The sequence below is a fragment of the Papaver somniferum genome, chromosome 5 (genome assembly GCF_003573695.1).
Source record: "Papaver somniferum cultivar HN1 chromosome 5, ASM357369v1, whole genome shotgun sequence".
NCBI classification, from domain to species: Eukaryota; Viridiplantae; Streptophyta; class Magnoliopsida; order Ranunculales; family Papaveraceae; genus Papaver; species Papaver somniferum.
In genome coordinates, this window is record NC_039362.1 from 162455962 (window position 1) to 162472017 (window position 16056).

At 37.7% G+C, this 16056-nt stretch overlaps 1 pseudogene; it reads right to left on the bottom strand.

The window, feature by feature from the left end:
- Nucleotides 1-6493: 6493 nt before the first annotated feature.
- LOC113284844 lies at nt 6494-6593 on the bottom strand (annotated as a pseudogene).
- Between the last annotated feature and the right edge of the window lie 9463 nt (nt 6594-16056).

Consider the following 16056-nt stretch of genomic DNA (forward strand, 5'->3'; position numbering starts at 1 on the left):
ACTCATCTGAACGGCATTCTTTTTGTAAGAAGTTGTGTAGGCCTGCACAAGTTGTCATTATCTCCGTTTGCAGTACTAATACTTACCTGATCCTCTTTAAATTTTTATGGTACACTTACAACTCAATATTCCATAACAAACTCAAAAATCATAGCATTCCAACGGTTCATTAAAAAGATACATTACTCAGAACCCGACTACTTTCAATACGTGCATACAGAATTCAGTTCCGGATTTCTCACACTTTGGTGTACCTAAAGTGATCAGAAATTCATGAAATTTCTACAGTAGGTAACCTTCATATATACAAACATCATACTAAAATTTCAGCTTTGTCCGATAAGCAGAGAATGAGATAAATAGAAATCCGTCCCCTATTCGGGATTTAAACTCAGCAGACCATAGTCATATATTGTGCAAGCTTTGCAGTAGCAAACGTGACCTGATCCGCGTGAAAAATTTTATTGTACTTCTATAACAAGGAAAAATACGACATACTCAAATTTCATCATATTCCAACGGTTGAATTTAAAGATATAATTATAATCAAGTCATGCAATTTCTTACCAAGATCTTTTGAACCACAAATTAGGGTTTTGACAGAGAGAGTACCCACAAAAAAAAAACTATACACACAATCAAAATAAAAAATCATGGAGATCAAAGATATGAAAAACAATCAAAATAGTACACAAATCAAACTATTATAAACAATCATGGAGATCAAAGAAGAAAAAAAACATACCTGAAAAAAAACGTTTCCTCTTCTTTCTCCTATGATTTTCTACGCACCAAACTCCTTCCCAAATCTCTACTCTTTTGAGAGATTTGTTGTGAGACCAAAATACACTAAAAACTCCTTCGAACTCCCCAAAGAAACCAACTCCCTAGTATTGTAGGGTTTTATGACTAACAGGGAGTTCAAGAGCTTTTTTTAAACTCCCCAGCGACTAACAGGTGTTTTCTAGAGAGTTTAGGAGACTCCTCTAAACTCCCCCACGACTAACGGAGATTTGGAGAGACTCCCTCAAACTCCCTCAGGACTAACAGGAAAAAACCTAAATACATTAAAATCTCTCGAACTCTCCCACGACTAACCTATATATTGGTCCTCGAAACACAGGATGACGTTATTATTTGATATAATGCCAAAATGTCTTTTTGTGTAAAAGTAAAAAAGTTTAACCCATTTATATATTTAGATGCAAGATTAATATATGGTACTAACATTTGCAGTGTTCTTTGATTTTGTCGTAGGGTTCGTGTATTACTTTTACTGTAATTTGTCTTTGAGCATTGTAATTCATTTCTTAGTCCAAGCTGTAATAGCTCTTGTAGCGTTTGTTTTTCCTTCTCAAGCTCTCATAAGTTTAAGTAGTGTAAGGTGTTTTCTTGAAAGCTTTTTCTTAGTTTTTGTAACTGTTATCTTATAAAGCACATTTTTTTTGTCTTAGTCGTAAACTTCTAGTCTCGTTGTAGCTTAACAGTCTCTAGTATGTTTTTAGTAGCACTATTAGTAGTAGTAACCTGTGTTTTCTTTGGGACTCACCACATGATGGATCAATAAGGAAAAAAAGAAGATATTAAATTTTTAGCCGGTCGGTTCACCTTAGCATATAACGTATTTGCCTGACTAGCACCTTTGATGAACGCATCGAGCATCCCTACAATCAACTACACTCTTATGTACCATGTCATATCCATCAAACGTGCAGTTTTTTTGTGGAAAGCATTGAATGAAAGACTTCGGATCTTCGACTCCAATATCTCCCCCTGGTGCAACTCTGATCCAAAGACTGCTGATCACGCTCTGCTCCATGGTTTTTCTATTTTAGATTCATGGCTTATCATTCAAAATGTAACTGATAAATCTTCGGGTATCATATACTCTTGTGTAATAACCCGTTAAGTAATTTAATCAAATGCATGCTTCAAAAAATAAATCTGGTACTCCTCGAGATAAGTGCGCTTGAAAAAATAAATTAACAGTGCAGACCTGTAAAAGAAAAGAAAAATTAATAGAAATTTTTTTATGCAAGTCAGAGAGATATTAAGTTGAAAGTGTGTGCTTTTTTAGTTGGAATTCCGCCTATATTTATCGGTAATAGCGGGATAAGTATTGGTACATGTGTAATTCCTCTCTCCGGGAACTAGTGATCTTTAAGACGGATTGAGAATAAAATTGTAATTTGGGAAGGAATACTGACTTTTAGGAAGTATTCTTAGATAAGAAAATATTCCTAGACAATGTAATATTCCTAGAAAAGGAATATTTTCTAGACAAGGTAATATTCCTAGATAAGGAAATATACCTAGAAAAGGAATTATTCCTAGATTAGGAAATATTCCTAAGGCAAGGTATTATTCCTAGATAAGGAAATATACCTAGAAAACGAATTAGATTCCTAGAAGGTTCGGGAAACCGTTAAAGCTATAAATAGAGATGTATAGATCATAGCTAAGACATCTAGATTGTGGTCTGTGATACAGACACACCTACATTAAAGGAGGTTTGTGAGACAAATCACCTAGAGAGAAGTTTGTGAGGCAATACTAAATTATTTTAAAAGTAAGCTTAGCAAACAATTTAAGGTTGATCCACTGTTTAGAGAAATTGTGAGCGTAACAAAGAGAAAATTGTAATAGTTTTCTTGTTCATAATCTAGAGAAGATATATTTCTTTTCGATTTACTTTCTTTGTGTTCTTTTTTCTAGTTTTCGTCTATTATTATTCTGAATTCTGCCTTTATAATAATAGTCACCAAGGTACAGAGATCAATATGTATCAAGTATTGTTGATGGTGGTTTTCAGTTCAGGGTTAAAATTGTAAAACCTAGAATTTAATGTGCCGTCACTCTGCAAAGAAACGGAGCCATGTAAAAGTGGTGAGTGATTTAACCTCTCTACTGGCGCATTTATTGAGCAACTCAATATATATTCTCATGAAATTTATCCAGACTGGTGCATGTAGCAACAATCCCAGACATTCTGTAAATTTCGGCACCTTGCATGTGCTATTAAATTAATATAAGTTTCTTTGAATGCTTTCTGTGCTATGTTCCCCGGCCGAACCTTTAATATTGATATGGCATGACAATTTGTGTTCACTCGCAGCAGAGTAACACGAATTTCAAAGTATCAAGGTTAAGGTCTTTCCATAAAGTATTCAATCGGAAAGCATATTGTTCTCTGGCAATAAACTTAAAGAACTCTATATCAACACACAAAATTCAATCAATTTTGTGAAAATTCGCAAAATTCAAATATTAACCTAATTTGCAAAATTAGGGTTTTGCGCCCTGCGCCATATATTAGACCCCATTGGTGATAGACACATTTTTGTGTCCGATTTGTCTCGATTCTATATATTGTTAGGGATCATTTTTGTACTTATTATGGTGTTTTATTTATTTGTAGGTATTTTTGGCTAATAAACATTTTTGGAAAAAATTGGCTCGAAAAGTTGTCGGAAAGCACCCGGAGGACATTTGTTATTCGGACTCTCACTTTGGATAAGGGGTAACCTAATTACTAAGGGGCATCCCATTTCCAGGCAGTTGCTAATCGCACCCCTACTCTGGATAAGGGGCAACCATCTTCCACATTAAAAAAAAATGATTTTGACGGGAAAAAAGTGTAATTAAAGAGCAGTTTTGGCAATCGTGATTTGGAGGAGTTTGAGGTCGATTAAACCTATGATTTTCATAGGATAGACTCCTTATGGGTCTAGGAATCTGATATGGGTGTTTAAATCGATTAGACTGGGCCCAATCGACGGATTTTTCTCACAATAAGAAAATATGGAAAGTCACGTGTGTGACCTGTTTTAGGGAATTTTAGAGAGATTAAAACGCTGTAAACCTTCCCAAAGATTTGTATCTATCTAAGGAAGAGATTAGAATAAAAAGGAAAGCTCAGAAACGCGTGGAAATCCTAAAACAAGAAATTGTCGCAACTTGGCCGTGAAGAGAAGGAAAGAGATTTTGGAAGATTTGGTAGAGATTTAATCGGTATTTTTGATATAAATAGATGTCTTGGGTCATATAGAAGAGGTGTCGAGAGTTTGGGAACCTAAGGAGAGCCAGAGAATGAGAAATCAGAGCTTTACCAAACTCTGTTTCTGCTACTGTTGCTGTTGAAGAAGAAGAACAGCTGAAGAACATTGACCCTCGATAGACAGTCGCAGAAAAGTGTCACTGTTTAACAGCTGAAGAACATAAAGTTGTTCAGGGCAGTCTTATTTCAGGGCAGTCTTAAATCAGCGACAAAGCAACAGTTCCACGTAACAGCTGTTTTGCAACACCAATACAATGTTGCAAACAGTCTCTGTTATTAATTTTCACTCTTTTAATCATCTTTTGAGCAACAAACACATATTTTGAGATCATGATTAATATGAGGAGCTAAACCCCATTGCTGAGGCGATAGAGGAAGCTATTTTTCCAACAAAAAGTGGTATATTCTATTTTATCTTTTTATTTGCAATAATTATATGATTATTTGCCTTGAACTATTATTGAATATGATTTTTATTTGAGTGATTGTGATCTATTTTGATGGAGTATGCTTAGTTTTAATACTTTTGATGCTTCATACTTGGTATTTACAATTATTACTTTTGAAAATCTACTTGTTGCAATTTTTGAGAATCAAATTAAACAAGAAAATTGCATAAATATAAGTATTGGTTTAATCACTTTGAACTTGGAAAATAGTGGAATCTTAGCTTCAGTGTTTCTTTTAGTATTGATATCATCTTTGATTGAGTTTGCTATAATTTTTAGTGAGTTTTCTATTTTAATATTAGGATTTAAGTCTAATTAATATCCTTCACAAGTCTGAGAATCGAACCACTTTTACTACTATCTACAAATCACAACAATTTTTGGGGCCGCCGACGCGGACTTGTTTTTAGGGTTTTAGATTTTTTTTTATTTTTTTTTATTTTTTTTTGTCTTTTTTATGTTTTTGGGTGTTTATCTTGTGTCTACAGGTTCTGGATCATAAAGAAAATTGAGCCAAGGAGTTTGGTGATTTCATAAAGACTTGGAGCTAAAGATTAAAGCAAAAAGAACAGAAAAGAAGAAAATTTTATTTTAGACAATTTTAGTTTAGGGTTTGTTTATTTTTTTAAAAAAAAAACTGTATTAGGGTTTATTATTTTTGTAATTTTTTTTATTTTTTTGGACTTTTGGACTTTGGGACATTATTTTTTTATTACCCTACGGAAGGGTACTTTAAATATAAACTGTTTGCAGAGAAGGAGGACAATTACGATATTGTCTCTGCACCTTGGGTTCGTACACTAGACATCGGAGTCAGTGGCCCGAGTCGACTACAACCGATTCATCCCCCGTCTGGAACGGGAGGTAAGATTCTAAACACTCGCGAATCCCCTGTCAGCGAGTTACTGGACTCCTTCGTATGCATATATGTTGAGGACTGAATACGGACATTTATTTTTCTAGTAAAGGGCAAGGCCTGGCCATACAAGATAAGGGTTCGGATTTCATCACCGTTCTCTTCTTGCCCGCTTTAGGAACACGTAACCTACGCGAACCTAAGCCTAAAATTTTGACTAGAACGAGACCGATAGGGTAACGAGCTTAACAGGAAAGTCATTCGAAAAATATTGGTTACTCTTTTAAGCATACTTCGAAGTTCTTGACGGTTTCTGTAAGTTGAATGCGTGACTGCGCCGCCTTGTAATACCGGTGAGGCCTTGGGTATCAAAGCTCCACCGAGCTTCCCTCGCCTCTATTCAACTTACGTTAACTCGGATTGATTCCAGAGGGGTTTGCTTAAATTGTAACGAATTCCCGTTCGAAGGATTAGAAGCTGGTCTAGAAACAATCTAAGTGGAGCCATCATGCTTTTTGTTTGCTAGAAATCAATAGGTTTGATTTGGTTGAGTCGGCCTTGATCTGTGTTTGCTTACCCTTCCAATTTAGAAAATTCTATTGTATGCCTGAACGTAAAAGAGACGCACTAGGTAGATTTGTTAAAGAGAAACCTAGTAGTTCGAAGCGTCTCGATTACCTTAATCTAGAAAGTCCGGCTTTTGAAGAGTCTGTTTTTGAACGTTCTTTGACTGAGGAGAGAATCCTGTTGCTCCGATAGCGCCAGAAATGGCAACTTTGAAAGCTTTGTTGAATCCAACTAGGACTACCCGTCCTTCGTGTATTAAGTTAGCTGAAACGGAGGCACCCTATGAACTGAAACCTGGGACCTTACAGATGCTCCCAATCTTTTTAGGGAAAGAAAATGAAAACCCTTATTACCATGTTAGGGATTTTGAGGAAATTTGTAGTACTCTAAGAATTAGAGGCTTAGATGATGATGCTTTGAAACTTAGGTTATTCCCATTTTCCCTGAAAGATAAGGCCAAGTCGTGGCTGTATAGTTTGGACTCCGAGTCAATTGAGACATATGAACAACTTACATCTGCCTTTTTCAATAAGTTTTTCCCTAGGCACAAAACATCGTCTATTAGGACGCAAATATGCACATTTTCACAACAAGAGGGAGAATCTTTATATAGGTATTTGGAAAGGTTCAATGATTTATTATCCCAGTGTCCTCATCATGGTTTAGAAAAGGTTAGGCTAGTTCAGATCCTTTATGAGGGTTTAGATTATTCCACAACGACCATGGTTGAGTCTCTATGCACTGGTGGATTTGAAAACCAAACTGTTGATGCGGCGATGGAATTTTTTAATGAAATCGCCGAAAAAACCCAGCAATGGGAAAATAGTAGGGCCCCAGAAAACAATTCTTTTAAGTAGAGGAAACGTTAATAGGGTAGAAGGAGGCTATGAATCAGATGCCAAAATTGTTGCTATAGCAAAAAGGTTAGAAGCCTTAGAAGTGGGCCAGACTAGTGGTAGAGTGGAGCCTTTTTGGGAAGGCCAGAATATTGAAGAGCAGGCCAATGCTCTTTATAATAACACTAGATTTGATAACCGTCAAAAGATTGACCCATATTCAGAAACCTATAATCCTGGTTGGAGAAACCATCCGAACCTTTCGTGGTCTAAGGGCCAAAGTCAAGGTCAGTTTAGTAATTCTAATGCTCCCCCAGGTTTTGGCTATACTAAGAATCCTTCAGGACTAGCTCAGTTTCAGAATCAGTCAGATAAGAAAATCCTAAGTTTAGAGGAATCTCTCGCCTTGTTAACTCAGCAAACTGCAAAATTCCAGTTATCCGTAGAACAGAGTCTACAAGCTAGTAACAGGATAGGACAAGAAAATAGTCAGGCTATTTCCGAGTTAAAAACCCAGGTTGGTCTGATAAGTGATTCTTTGAGAGAAAAAGGTAAGTTTCCTAGTCAAACACAACCCAACCCTAGAGGAGTTCATGAATTAGGTGCAAAACCATCGAATCAATTGAATGTTGTTAGAACCCTTAGAAGTGGTAGAGTTGTAGACAATAAGGTAACCATGCCCGATAGTGAACATACTGTAGTTCACCCCTCAGGATCTCACCTCTCAGGACCAGTAGCTGAAGAGACTGATAAAGTTTCTGATGATGTGAATTCGGTTCCTGAAAGGTCTGATTTTAGGCCTAGAGCCCCATTTCCTCAGCTATTAGTACCAACAAAGAAGGAATCGAACTTTAATGACATAGTGGAGGTTTTTAAGCAAGTTACCATAAACCTTCCCTTATTAGATGCAATTAGGCAAATTCCTGCTTATGCCAAGTTCCTTAAGGATATGTGTACGCGAAAGCGAAAACTTAGCGTCCATAAGAAAGCCTTTTTAGCTAGTCACGTAAGTTCAATCATTCAGAACACCACAACTCCAAAGTACAAAGACCCAGGTTCTCCTACCATTGCTTGCACAATAGGTAACTTCCGGGTAGAAAAAGCTTTACTTGACTTAGGAGCCAGTGTGAACTTACTGCCATTCCATGTATACTTACAGCTAGGACTTGGTGAAATGAAACCTACTCAGATGACACTGCAGTTAGCTGATAGGTCTGTTAAAATCCCTCGAGGTGTTATCGAGGATGTTCTTATTGAGGTCGACAAGTTTATTTATCCAGTGGATTTCGTGGTCCTAGATACCCAACCTGTCCCTGACCCAGAGAACCAGATACCTGTGATTTTAGGTCGCCCATTTTTAGCTACGTCTAATGCGATCATTAACTGTCGAAATGGTGTGATGAGTTTATCTTTTGGTAATATGACTATGGAGATGAACATTTTTAATGTCAGTAAGCAACCTCATGAGCTAGATGACACATGTGTTGAGGAGGTGAACATGATAGAAGCCTTAGTTCAGGAGTCATTACCAAACATCTTGTCTGAAGACCCATTAGAAAGTTGTCTATCCCATTTTGGTTTAGATTTTGACGACGATAGCACTATTGAACAGGTGAATGCTCTATTAGATTCTACCCCTGTGTTAGACACTGATAGATGGAAAGCTAGGTTCGAACCGTTACCAGTTTCTGAGACTACCCTAATTCCTTCTTTAGAAGAGCCCCCAAAGTTGGACCTTAAACCACTACCCGATACTCTAAAGTATGTGTTTTTAGGCCCATCTGAGACTTTAACTGTGATTGTAGCTTCCAATTTGGATAGTGATCAGGAAAGTAGGCTAGTAAATGTACTTCAAGACAATAAGGAAGCTTTAGGGTGGACTATAGCAGACATTAAGGGTATAAGTCCTACTGTGTGTATGCATCAGATTCATTTAGAGGAAGACTCCAAACCTTCTAGGGAGATGCAACGTCGACTGAACCCTAACATGAAAGAGGTAGTTCGAAAAGAGGTGCTTAAGTTGTTAGATGCGGGTATTATTTACCCAATTTCAGACAGTAAGTGGGTCAGCCCTGTTCAGGTTGTCCCCAAGAAATCAGGTATCACTGTAGTCCAGAATGATAATAATGAATTAATCCCAACCCGAGTGACCACGGGATGGCGTGTGTGTATTGACTATAGGAAATTGAACAAGGTCACAAGGAAGGATCACTTTCCCCTTCCTTTTATCGACCAAATGCTAGAGCGATTAGCTGGACATAGTCACTATTGCTTCTTAGATGGCTACTCCGGTTATAATCAGATCGTTATTGCCCCAGAAGACCAAGAGAAAACCACTTTTACCTGTCCCTTTGGTACCTTTGCGTATAGACGCATGCCTTTCGGGCTATGTAATGCCCCTGCAACTTTTCAGCGTTGTATGATGAGCATATTTTCTGATATGGTAGAACGGTTCTTAGAGGTCTTTATGGATGATTTTTCAGTGTTTGGTTCATCTTTCGATGAGTGCTTGCATCATTTGACATTAGTGTTGACTAGGTGTAAGGAAAAAAATTTAGTGCTTAATTGGGAAAAATGCCATTTCATGGTTAAATCAGGAATTGTATTAGGGCACATCGTCTCTTCAAAGGGTATAGAGGTAGACAAAGCCAAAGTTGACCTTATTAAGACTTTACAGGTCCCAAAAACCGTAAAAGATATTAGGTCATTCCTAGGGCATGCAGGTTTTTACCGTCGATTCATTAAGGATTTTAGCTTGATTTCTAGACCTCTTTGCAATTTGCTTGCAAAAGATGTTAAGTTTGTCTTTGATGATGCTTGTTTAGAGGCTTTTGAGAAGCTTAAAACTTTACTCACTACTGCCCCGATAGTCCAGGCACCTAACTGGAACCTACCCTTTGAGATTATGTGTGATTCTTCAGATTATGCTATAGGCGTCGTTTTAGGACAACGAGAAAACAAATTACTTCATGTGATTTATTATGCTAGCAAAACTCTGAATGATGCCCAAATGAACTACACAACTACCGAGAAGGAACTTTTAGCCATCGTGTTTGCCTTGGATAAGTTTAGGTCCTACCTATTAGGTTCTAAGATCATAATCTATACAGATCATGCTGCTTTGAAATACCTTTTATCTAAGAAGGATACCAAACCTAGATTGATTAGATGGATCCTATTGTTACAGGAATTTTCCCCAGACATTAGAGACAAAAAGGGTGCAGAAAATGTAGTAGCAGATCACTTGTCTAGGCTAGTTGTTAGTTCCCCTAGTGATTCCCTTCCTATAAGGGATAGCTTTCCTGATGAACAATTGTTCTCTGTTTCCCAATCACCTTGGTATGCAAATATAGTGAATTATCTTGTTACTGGTCGAACCCCTCAACATTGGGGTAAGCAAGATCGTTCTAGGTTTTTAGCCGAGGTTAAGCATTTCTTTTGGGACGATCCTTATCTGTTTAAGTATTGTCCGGACCAGATTATTAGGAGATGTGTATCTGAGAGTGACCAGTCTAGTATTATCTCCTTTTGTCATGAACATGCATGTGGGGGTCATTTTAGTGCTAAGAAGACTGCTGCTAAGATTTTGCAGTGTGGATTTTACTGGCCTTCGTTGTTTAAAGATTCCCATAGTCATTGTGTTTCTTGTGAGCGTTGCCAGAAGTTAGGAACCATTTCCCGTAGAAATATGATGCCTTTGAACCCTATTTTAGTGATTGAGGTCTTTGATGTGTGGGGCATTGATTTTATGGGTCCATTTCCTATTTCGTTTGGTTATCTTTACATACTTGTCGCTGTAGACTATGTGTCTAAGTGGGTTGAGGCGGTTCCGTGTAGAACGAATGACCACAGGGTCGTAGTCCAGTTTTTGAAAGAGAATATACTTACACGTTTTGGTACGCCGCGAGCTATAATTAGTGATGGAGGTTCACACTTTTGTAATAGACCGTTTCTCTTTTAATGAAACAATACGGTATTACCCATAAAGTAGCAACCCCATATCACCCTCAGACTAGTGGTCAGGTAGAGGTTTCCAATAGGGAAATTAAACGTATTCTAGAGAAAACAGTTAATCCAAATAGGAAAGACTGGTCGTCGAGGCTTACTGATGCCTTATGGGCTTACCGTACTGCGTTTAAGACACCCATTGGAATGTCACCTTATCGTTTAGTGTTTGGCAAGGCATGTCACCTGCCTGTTGAGTTAGAGCATCGAGCCTATTGGGCTATTAAGAACTTAAACTTTTCACTTGACAAGGCAGGAGCTCAAAGAAAGCTCCAGCTCAATGAGTTGGACGAGATTCGTAGAGATGCATACGATAGTGCTAAGGAGTATAAGAACAAAATGAAACTTGTGCATGATAGGAATATTTTACGAAAGTCATTTTCTCCAGGTCAAAAAGTTCTTCTGTATGACACTCGTTTGCATCTATTCCCCGGGAAGTTGCGCTCTCGGTGGACCGGTCCTTTTGTGGTCCGTACTGTTTTTCCTCATGGCGCTGTTGAGATTGAGACACCAGATGGTAGTAGTTCTTCGAAGGTTAACGGTCAGCGATTGAAGCCCTTTTTAGAGCCTTTTCCTACAGGTGATGTTGAGGAGGTCCCTCTGGAGGACCCTGTTTACCTTGATTGACCATCGAGGCGATTTTGTATGTTGTATAATATTTTTGTAGGTTTTTGGTTACACTTCACCCAGGTACTATCTTTCCGACTTCCTCTTTACTATTTCCTCATGTTACTTATATTTTTGGTACTGTTCTTTGATTAGAAACATTGAGGACAATGTTAGATTTAAGTTTGGGGGTGGGGTAGAACTTTTTGTTACCTTTTCGTTGCAATAAATAAACTCCAGAGCCTAGAAATTTATCCCTATTAAGGATGGCACTAACCAATCTAAGTGGATGGAAGCATTTTGGTTGTAGGAGTTGAGGAACCAATCTGACTAGATGGCAACATCTAAAGAGTCTATTCATAAAAGCACAGAGCTCAGGTGTTAGAAATAACATGATAGTTTCACCATATCTCGTTGAGTCCTTTTCACTTCTGTTTTTTTTTGTTTTGTTTTTAAACTATGTTTCTCTAAGTGATTAGGTGGGGCTCACGATTCAAGTTGTTACCAATGCTAGGGTGAATTAGAGTGATTGAGATCAAAAAAAAAAAAAAAAAAAAAAAGAAAAAAAAAAGAGACCAGACCATCAGACCAACTGGAATAAATTCAATAAAGTCGACCACTGGAACCCTTGTATATGCCAGTTGTGTTGACCTAGAGTTAGGATTATCAATCACTGGTTCCCTTGTATATGCCAGTGTGTTGATATTAGTCAGACTAGTATCTCAGTCCATTAGGATAGGTTCATTTTGGCGGAGGCCTTCAGACAGATATGAGAAACACCGTTCACCTAGTAAACATCAAAACCATCTATGTTTTTCTATATCCATCTTCTTGATCTATCCATGTGATTAGTTTTGACTCCGGATATTGATGTCCATAGTGCGACTATCTGAGTAGAGCTCTGTCACTTCATATGAATTTTAGTATGCTTGAGTGCAAACTCGTGTACAACAATTGGAATTTCGCATCAGGGTACTTCCTCCTGTAGTCAATAAGTATGCCAACCAAGGAGATTCTTTAGTGCCTTCCAAGGTTCTGTGTAGATAGCTAGGGTCTGGAGTAAAAGGTTTTGTGGGTATACCTCTGGTAAGCCCTCCGGAGACAACACTCCGCCACTAGGGACACCTAGGGGTTTAAAGGCTTATTGCATACGCTAAATGCAATCGACGATGCCTGCGACAGTGAGTTAGGATTTTATTTCTATTTTATTTTTGCTCGAGGACTAGCAAATAATAGGTTTGGGGGTATTTGATAGACACATTTTTGTGGATTTGTCTCGATTCTATATATTGTTAGGGCTCATTTTTGTACTTATTATGGTGTTTTATTTATTTGTAGGTATTTTTGGCCAATAAACATTTTTGGAAAAAATTGGCTCGAAAAGTTGTCGGAAAGCACCCGGAGGACATTTGCTATTCGGACTCTCACTTTGGATAAGGGGTAACCTAATTACTAAGGGGCATCCCATTTCCAGGCAGTTGCTAATCGCACCCCTACTCTGGATAAGGGGCAACCATCTTCAACATTCAAAAAAGGTTTTGGCGGGAAAAAGTGTGAAAGAACAGTTTTGGCAATCGTGATTTGGAGGAGTTTGAGGTCGATTAAACCTCTGATTTTCATAGGATAGACTCCTTATGGGTCTAGGAATCTGATATGGGTGTTTAAATCGATTAGACTGGGCTCAATCGACGGATTTTTCTCACAACAGAAAATATGGAAAGTCACGTGTGTGACCTGTTTTAGGGAATTTTAGAGAGATTAAACGCTGTAAACCTTCCCAAAGATTTGTATCTATCTAAGGAAGAGTTTAGAATAAAAAGGAAAGCTCAGAAACGCGTAGAAATCCTAAAACAAGAAATTGCGCAACTTGGCCGTGAAGAGAAGGAAAGAGATTTTGGAAGATTTGGGAGAGATTTAATCGGTATTTTTGATATAAATAGATGTCTTGGGTCATATAGAAGAGGTGTCGAGAGTTTGGGAACCTAAGGAGAGCCAGAGAAGAAGAAATCAGAGCTTTACCAAACTCTGTTTCTGCTGCTGCTGCTGAAGAAGAAGAACGCGAAGAACATTGACGCACGGTAGAACAGTCGCAGAAAGTGTCGTTGTTTAACAGCTGAAGAACATTAAGCTGTTCAGGGCAGTCTTATTCTAGGGTCTTAAAATCAGCGACAAAGCAACAGTTTTTCTGTAACAGTTCCATTGTAACAGCTGTTTTGCAACACCAATACACTGTTGCAAACAGTCTGTGTTATTACTTTTCACTCTTTTAATCATCTTTTGAGCAACAAACACATATTTTGAGATCATGACTAATATGAGGAGCTAAACCACATTTCTGAGGCGATAGAGGAAGTTATTTTTCCAACAAAAAAGTGGTATATTCTATTTTATCTTTTTATTTGCAATAATTATATGATTATTTGCCTTAAACTATTATTGAATATGATTTTTATTTGAGTGATTGTGATCTATTTTGATGCTTCATACTTGGTGTTTACAATTATTACTTTTGAAAATCTACTTGTTGCAATATTTTAGAATCAAATTAAACAAGAAAATTGCATAAATATAAGTATTGGTTTAATCACTTTGAACTTGGAAAATAGTGGAATCTTAGCCTCAGTGTTTCTTTTAGTATTGATATCATCTTTGATTGAGTTTGCTATAATTTTTAGTGAGTTTTCTATTTTAATATTAGGATTTAAGTCTAATTAATATCCTTCACAAATCTGAGAATCGAACCACTTTTACCACTATCTACAAATCACATCAATTTTTGGCGCCGCCGACGCGGACTTGTTTTTAGTGTTTTAGATTTTTTTATTTTTTTATTATTTTTGTCTTTTTTTATGTTTTTGGGTATTTATCTTGTGTCTACAGGTTCTGGATCATAAAAAAAATTGAGCCAAGGAGTTTGGTGATTTCATAAAGACTTGGAACTAAAGATTAAAGCAAAAAGAACAGAAAAGAAGAAAATTTTATTTATTTATTTATTTTTTTTAGACAATTTTAGTTTAGGGTTTGTTTATTTTATTTTTTTTTAAAAAAAAAAGAAAATTGTATTAGGGTTTATTATTTTTGTAATTTTTCTTTATTTTTTTTGGACTTTTGGACATTGATTTTTTTTATTACCCTACGGAAGGGTACTTTAAATATAAAATTTTTGCAGAGAAGGAGGACAATTACGATATTGTCTCTGCACCTTGGGTTCGTACACTAGACATCGTAGTCATTTCCACATGATGGCCTGCCTATGGTTCCTTTAGCGTGGCTCTGGCATCACTTGCACAAAACGCCAATGTGCCACGGTCACATGCCGCATGCCGCATGTGCGAATTAGGGTTTCTGCATGCCAAACCCTAATTTAGGAAAAGTTGCTACGCCAACCAAGCTAAATAATGTTCCACAGAACATTGGGATTGATGTGGCTACTGTAACTGATGTTTCCACGCCACATTTGAGTCCAACACCAATGTGCCAAAATCTGGCGGTCATGGCTACGCCAGGCGCCACTTGCACCATTGTGCTACTAGCATGCGCTGACTATCCCAATCATGCCACCGTGCCACTGGCATGCGCTAAAAGCGCCACTACGCCATTAATATGTATCAATGGCGCCACTGTGCTATTGACAGGATCCAACAAGATGTGGCCATAATCAATGGTCACCCTTTCTCATGAGATACAATCTTAGCCGTCCAAATTCGTCATGGAATTGACAGGCCTGTGGAAAGTTTCTGGCGACCATCCAAGATAGGCCTAATAGCATCACGTGTTATTTTCCTGTGGTAAGTCTATTGAATTTGACCTACCACACGTAGCAGACTGCTACACGTTTTCCATGAAAACACTCGAGACATCAAACATGTCACAAACTGGGGGATACTCATCAGGGTATTGGTCTGGCGGTTTACAGCATGCGGCGTGCAACACGCCCATTATAAGAAAGTGTCAGGAAACAGGGAAGTTAGTGGTGGAAAGAAGTAATGGGTGTAAACAAATTCGTTTCCTTCATCGTGGAAGCGTGGTTTCTGGCGGTTACACATTACTCCACTCTTCCATCACTCAATCACTCCCACTTCCTACGAGACCAGGGTGCGTTCAATTATGACTTGTATAAATAGGTTTCACCTATTTCCACCAAACGACAGGTTTTGGTCAGAATAACAACACAGTATCCAGAAATCACCAAAGAACTGATAGCTTACATTCCGCAAGCCAGTTCCATATTCTGATACAAGTCATAAAATAGCCACCTTCAGAATTAACCATTCTGGTTTCAACACCTTCTTCGCTTCCCTCCTTAAGACCAACCCTTCTCCTTCACTTTGTGACCGAAGCAAGCCTGGAACGGCCATTTTTTGGTTTAGTCCAGGATTGTACAGATTGATCTCTCGAATCTAAAGTACTCCCTTGCAGTGCATTTGTTTAGGGTTTAGATTATTTTCTCATCCACACACCCAAATTTACCAAAATCAGCAGAAACAGTTTTCACCCATAAACAAGTATCTAGCCTTATAATGACTAGCCGTTAACCAAATTCATAATCTAGACAAGTTAACATTCCTATATAAGGAAATATATCTAGAAGAGGAATTATTGCTAGATAAGGAAATATTCCTAAGACAAGGTATTATTCCTAGATAAGGAAATATACCTAGAAAAGGAATTATATTGCTA